Consider the following 6,263-nt stretch of genomic DNA (forward strand, 5'->3'; position numbering starts at 1 on the left):
GCATACCCTGCCCTTCCCCATGCAGGGCAGACCCACCACCGGTGTCCATGGGGAAGAGCTGTGTGACACAGCTGGGCAGGGAGGAAGGCACCACAATACACTAGCAGCCTCAGGGCCCCCAATGCCATCTCTCTAGAAGTACCGTCTTCTTAATTTTAGCATTTTTAAAACAGTTTTATGTCATTAACAAGTTACTCTTCTTTTTTAATTTATTTTATTTTTAAATACAACACAGAAATGTCCCAAAGTTAATGCCTTTTCCTTTTGAAGATGGCTGACACCAAGCACATTTTGAATCCTGTTTTTGTAATGGGTTCATCACGTGTCATCACACATGGAATCTGGTTGACATTTTTGAATTTGACAGTAATGTCATGGTTTTATGATTTTCGGTTATTGGTACTCCACATCATAACATCATGTAATGAATGTACCTGGTTCTCAGAAGAGTAGGACTACTACATTCCCCACGGCACTTTGCTCCTCTGTTACCATTTTCCAGCTGGAGGGAAAAGATAAAAGCTCGCAGTATAAAAACTTGCAGATCACGAGACCTCGTCCCTTTTTCCGCCGTCTCTCGTCTTGGCAGCACCTCGCTCTCCAGCCGTCTTATCGTCGGTAGTAGAGTAAGGCCTACCTTGATTTTGGGACATTCTCTCTCTCTGTATTGGATTTATCAGCTTAAATTGTAATTATATTGTATTATAGTGTATTGTTTTGCATTCCGATATTTTATTTAGTAAATTAGTTTGTTTCTCCTCAGATTGTTGCCACTGTTCTTTGCTCTCAGGGCCATCTCCTTACCCTTTTCCCCTTTTCCCTTTTTCCCAGGGCGTGGACTCGTGGATCCCCCGTCCCCTTCGTCACGGAACCGGGCCGAATGCCCGTAAACTGTTGACACAGCAATTATACATAACTTTCAATAGGATTCAGATAAAACTACACCCTTTCTCCTATCAGCAGCTAAGTAGCACAGAAACTTTTCCTGTTGTTCACATGAGCTATACAAAATAACTTAGACACCAATAAGAGGCCACAAATTTTTCTGCTAAAACGTTTGTTTGACATCACTTACTTCTTCTTCCAGAAATCATGATTCTGTGTGAGGTTGTGTGCCAGGTGAATCAAGATGAATGGGGTACACAGGGTAAACTGTGTGTCAACATGTGAGGGTCACCTATACCTACTTTGTATTTAAAGGAAAGAAACAGGCACATCTGGAGTGTCTGCTCCAAGAGAGGAGGAACTGCACCAACAGGTGGTCAGATACTTGTGGTCAGATACTTGCAATGGAAGTGAACTCAGATGAGATGTACTTCAACAGAAAGTATATACAGTACTGGATCTCAGGAGCATGTATAAAGGTACAAGTTATGCTCTTTATATCTTGTAGCATGTAATCTCTTTAGTGTCATTAATGTTTTTCATTTATATTTTTTATTTTTTTCCAGTACTTTCTTGAGTACATCTCAAGAAAGTTAAGCATTTTTTAAATACAAGCCTACTTTTTTGCACCTGATATGTCTGAGTAAATTAAGTTACATAAGTGAGAATAAATGGCAAGACTTAAGAATGCTTAAGTAAGAAGACCTAGTGGGCTCTGCAAATTATTAGAAATTTCACATGCTAGTCATCATCTATTGCCATTTACAACAAAAGAACCAGTTTTATATTTTTCAAGGTAAGGATCATAGCTCATGGTGGAAGGGACTTCAAGAAGTCGTCCAGTTCAATCTCTTGTTTAAATCAGGATGCTGACGCTGACATTAAATACAATGCCTTATCCAGATTACTTAGTAGGTAAGTATTATTACTGCCAGAATTATTGAATGTGTCTTCATAACTTTGAGCCAAAATACATTTGTACCATGATTATTCTCACATCCGAACTGACAGCTATACTTTTTAGACATCCTTTGAACGTTCTTCTTCAGGTTAATATCCATTCTGGTCCAATTGTTCAGTGATTTTATCAATATTCATCAAAGGGAAGCTATTTTAATAACATAAACTACAGCCAATTGAAATGTCTTGAAAAGCTTTATGTTTAACTGGAGAAGTAATCACTAGCTATGACCTAGATTTCTGTCATAGAAATCCATGCATATGATCAAAACATATGAGGGCTGCTGTGGAAGTAATGCCTCCTATTTTATTATTTTGGCCCACAGAGTCACAGGCGGATGTTGGTGGTCTGGCAGTAGAGGCTGAACCTTCCCACAAGTATTTCATTACATTTTGTTGCTGGGTGGCAGATGGCAGCAGATGGGCAGTCTGACAGAATGGCATCTGACGTGGAAGTTCGTATGAAGCAAAGGGATGGAATTTAATTCCTCCCTGTGGAAAAAATGGCACCCACTGACAATCATCCACAAGTGCCAAAAATTTATGGAGACCAAAGAGTGGATGTGAGCACAGTGAGCTGGTGTGTATGTGTGTATTTCAGCAGTGGTGACAGCGACAGTGGGCCAGATTTTTACGAACACAGCATGAAGGGTCTTGTTCATCTCTGGTGAAAATGTGTGGCTAATGGTGGTGACTATGTTGAAAAATATAGTAGCTGAGAATTTGCTCTACCAGATAGTGTTATTGTCCTTTTTGTATCTGTTGTAGTTTCCATGGGAATAAATAAGAGGCATTACTTTTAAAGTGACCTGCATATTTTTAAGGAAAATCTTTTTAATGGAGTAAGTACAAATAGATTCTTGGGTTCTACGAAAAGCATGTTTTAGCATTTATGGTAATATGACCATTGAATCTTTTGTTTTTTAATTCTTTAGAAGATTTGTGGTTGTTATTTATTATACCAGACTTGCTTTAGAACAAGTGAAAGTGAGGTAGTGTGTTCCAAATCACAGTGCATTTTAACTCATTGTGCTCATTGACAAAACATTGAAAATAATCAATTTATTCATTAGGGAGTGCCTAAAATAACTCAGCGGTTTCTCTTTTTCTTCTATTCATAGATTTCCTCATTTAATGTTAAACATTCCTTTCAATACTTGGCACCTCACAACAGAAATTCAGAACATCTCAAATTATTAGCTGTTTACTGCATTCTCAAAATATAAAAGAAAGCATAATACCAATATCACTGTGTAGCAAGTCACACATAATGAGATTGGAGCATTTGAATCATCTGTAATACACCTGGCATTTTGATTAATATCATGAATGTAAAAGTAATTTCAAGCTGTGGCAATATATGCAGATACATATTTAGATGCAGGGAGACAAGGGTTATTTTAAGCACTTATTGTTTAAATGTGAAGTTGGACAGACATTATTCTAAATTAGCATGATAATAGTTAAACTTGGATTGTGTCATATATCTCTTGATTGAGCCTCAAAGGTGTATCCATCTGTAAACTTTCAGGATTCCATTTCATTATTAAATGACTGACATTTGAATAAGAGGCTAAAATACTAAACCATAGCAAAAATTGAAACAAAATTGGTAACACTAGCTTCCATTATAAATCCTGTCCCCAGGGTCTCTTCAAAGAATACTGTAGTTGTTGTCTTCTAAAGTGTTTATTGAAAAGATTTTATAGTAATGCAACAAATGAAATCCCATAGACAGCATTCTATTTCACACAAATGCTGAAAAAATGATATGAAAATTTCCAGTGTCAGTTTATGGTGAGCTTGTCCTGAATAAACTCATAAACACTTTATTCTGTCATTCAGTTTATAGGTTGCTGTCTCCCATCTGGATTGATGGTTGACAGCAATGATGTATAAATTATGCATGCCAATTTAGTGAACACCATTAAACCAAAAGAGTATGGGTAATTTCAATAATTATACATATAAATAGTATTATTAGCTCTGTCAAACTCAGTACCTGGATAGCATGTCAGTATATAATATCCACCAGGGATTTAAAAGGTTCAGGATTTTGCATGATGTTGGTGGCTGGAGAGGTTCCAGCTTCCATTTCTGTGCAGATGGTATCTATAATCTGCAAATTGGCAACCAGACATCAGGCTTAAGAATTAAAGAGTTGATACTGGCTTATTTGTCCAGATCCACAATACTTTTACTGGGGGAATAAGGTAGAAACTGAAAAAATAATGATTTCACGTAGTTATTATACTTGCACCAGTGGCATTATACTACAATCATCAAAGAGCCAGACAACCACATTCTCTTTTTTATTATAACTTTCTTTTTGGTACTACCTATCTAACAGAACTCTTCTCCAGTGATATGCCTGGGAATGAATGCCTTCCAGTTACAGTTTAAAACCTCTACTGTACTATTGTTTACCAGCATTACTTCAGTGCTGCCTAAAAGCCTAGCAGAGTAGATGTTGTATGAGCATGTAAGAGCCCAGGAAAATTTATAGCTTAAACTGACAAGACAGACAGATGACTGGATAAGCACCATTTAGTTCAGTGTTGAGGATGCTCTTTGTGTACTGCATAGGCAAAGTAGAGTCAGCCTATGTTCATGTAATTCAAGGTTTGTCTCCTATTTCCAAACATCTGACAAATACTGTTGCTAAACAACTGGAAATCTACTTTCAAAAGCAGTGGGTTGCAACATAAGTGGTAGAAATAGCAGGTATGCCAAATTATTGTTTTAATTTTAGAACTTGACAACTCAGACTCAGAAAGATTAAGTGATTAACTTTTCACTCTGAGTGAATCAGCCTGGCTACTGGAGCTAACGGTACAAAACATTTAATATACATAATATTATGATTATTAGTCTCTTGGTTAAAAAAAATCTTCTGCAGTGTTAATGCTTGAGCAGTGTTCTACAGCTCCTAATTGTGCATTTACATAAGATGTTTGCACCCAGGCAGCATTCTGATTTTGTCTTACAATATCCTTTGCAATTCCAATGGAATGAATCTTTAAATTATTCACTACAACAATAACACACTATTAGACTTTTGGCCTTTTTGGCCCTTTCTGTCTTCCTTTTTCCCTTTGCTACCAACGCTTAAGTATTCATACAGTTTTAGCAGAACTTGTAGATAGGCAATAATAATTCAAATTCAGTAGTATGAAATACCAAGCATGGAAAGAGAAGAAAAATATATAGTATGGAAAATAACAAGCATAAAGGAAAGTTAAACTGTATTTTACTATATAATGGCCCCAAATACTCCTGCAAAACAGCAACCAAATTGGAAAAACCGTATATAACTTACAGACTCTCAACAGCTCTTGTTCTAATAGGAATGCATAAAGGAAACACAGGAAGCTTTTATTTGGTCACTTCAACTTACAGATGACTCTTGTAGAAAAATGAAGAGGACTGCTTAGTTTATGTGAACCTGATGGGAAAACAGTGGTAGCCAATGAATGAATTCACTTCCTTTTCCTTCTTGACAACAATCCTCTGAAGTGTCTTCATAGCTGCCTAAATAATACTTTAGCTATTCTACGCACTGGTAAACTCTGGACAGCACAGAGCTTCTCAAATTACCCATACACGACCCCTCTCTCGTGCAATTTAAGCAAAGAAACCATGCTGTTTTCTCTTTTTTTCTTTTTCTTTTTTTCTTTGTCATTATCTCACTGATTCCCTGGCTGGATTATGGTGTCTGAGAGGATGTATTAATGAATTAAAATGAAGCAAATCTTACCACCTATTGTCAACTGATAGCAATCACTCATAATTACTATGGAAAATACCTTCATACACTTGCACCATGGATACACCATACACAGCTGAACTAAATCAGCTAAGCTCTACAGCTACAAGGATCACACTGTATAACACTAGATCCAGATTTGGCCCTGCTATTTGGATTTTGGCTTGTGTGTCCTGCACATTGTCTGACCAAGATGGATTACACTTGCAGAGACATCTGTCAGATTTATTTTAGAAGGACAAAAATAGTTTAAGTCAGATTTTCTGCATACAAAATGATCTCTGCAGTGTGTCAAAGCATTAGGTTAGAAGTGGTCTATCAGAGCCATTCTCACCAAGCTGTGCTCTCCTTACCCTGTTCAAGGACAACTTTAAACAATGTAGAGCTGTAATCAGGAAACTATAGAAGAGTCACTTCTGTCTCAAGATGCATGGTACACAAGTTTTTGTTTATAACATCAAAGGAATAGACAAACAATAAAACGGATTGCTAGAAACATCTCCTACAAAGATTCATGATTCTTGGCTAGTCATGTCCCTCAACCACAGAAACACAAGCCATTGCTTGACATGCAAGGAAGTGAAGATTCATGCCCAGGTTTCTGTAAATCACCCAAAAGACTCAAGCAACTTGTCAGACTACAGCTTTGTCC

General features: G+C 37.0%; 1 long non-coding RNA gene across 2 annotated transcripts; it reads left to right on the forward strand.

Moving 5' to 3' along the window:
• Window positions 939–2,231, forward strand: LOC110401780. Of its 2 annotated transcripts, XR_002440597.1 has the most exons (4): window positions 939–1,119; window positions 1,201–1,364; window positions 1,682–1,800; window positions 2,172–2,231. It is a non-coding gene; the product is annotated as an uncharacterized LOC110401780 (long non-coding RNA). The 2 variants fall into 2 exon arrangements; XR_002440596.1 differs by having other exon boundaries at window positions 939–1,364.

This window comes from Numida meleagris, chromosome 1 (genome assembly GCF_002078875.1).
Source record: "Numida meleagris isolate 19003 breed g44 Domestic line chromosome 1, NumMel1.0, whole genome shotgun sequence".
NCBI lineage: Eukaryota > Metazoa > Chordata > Aves > Galliformes > Numididae > Numida > Numida meleagris.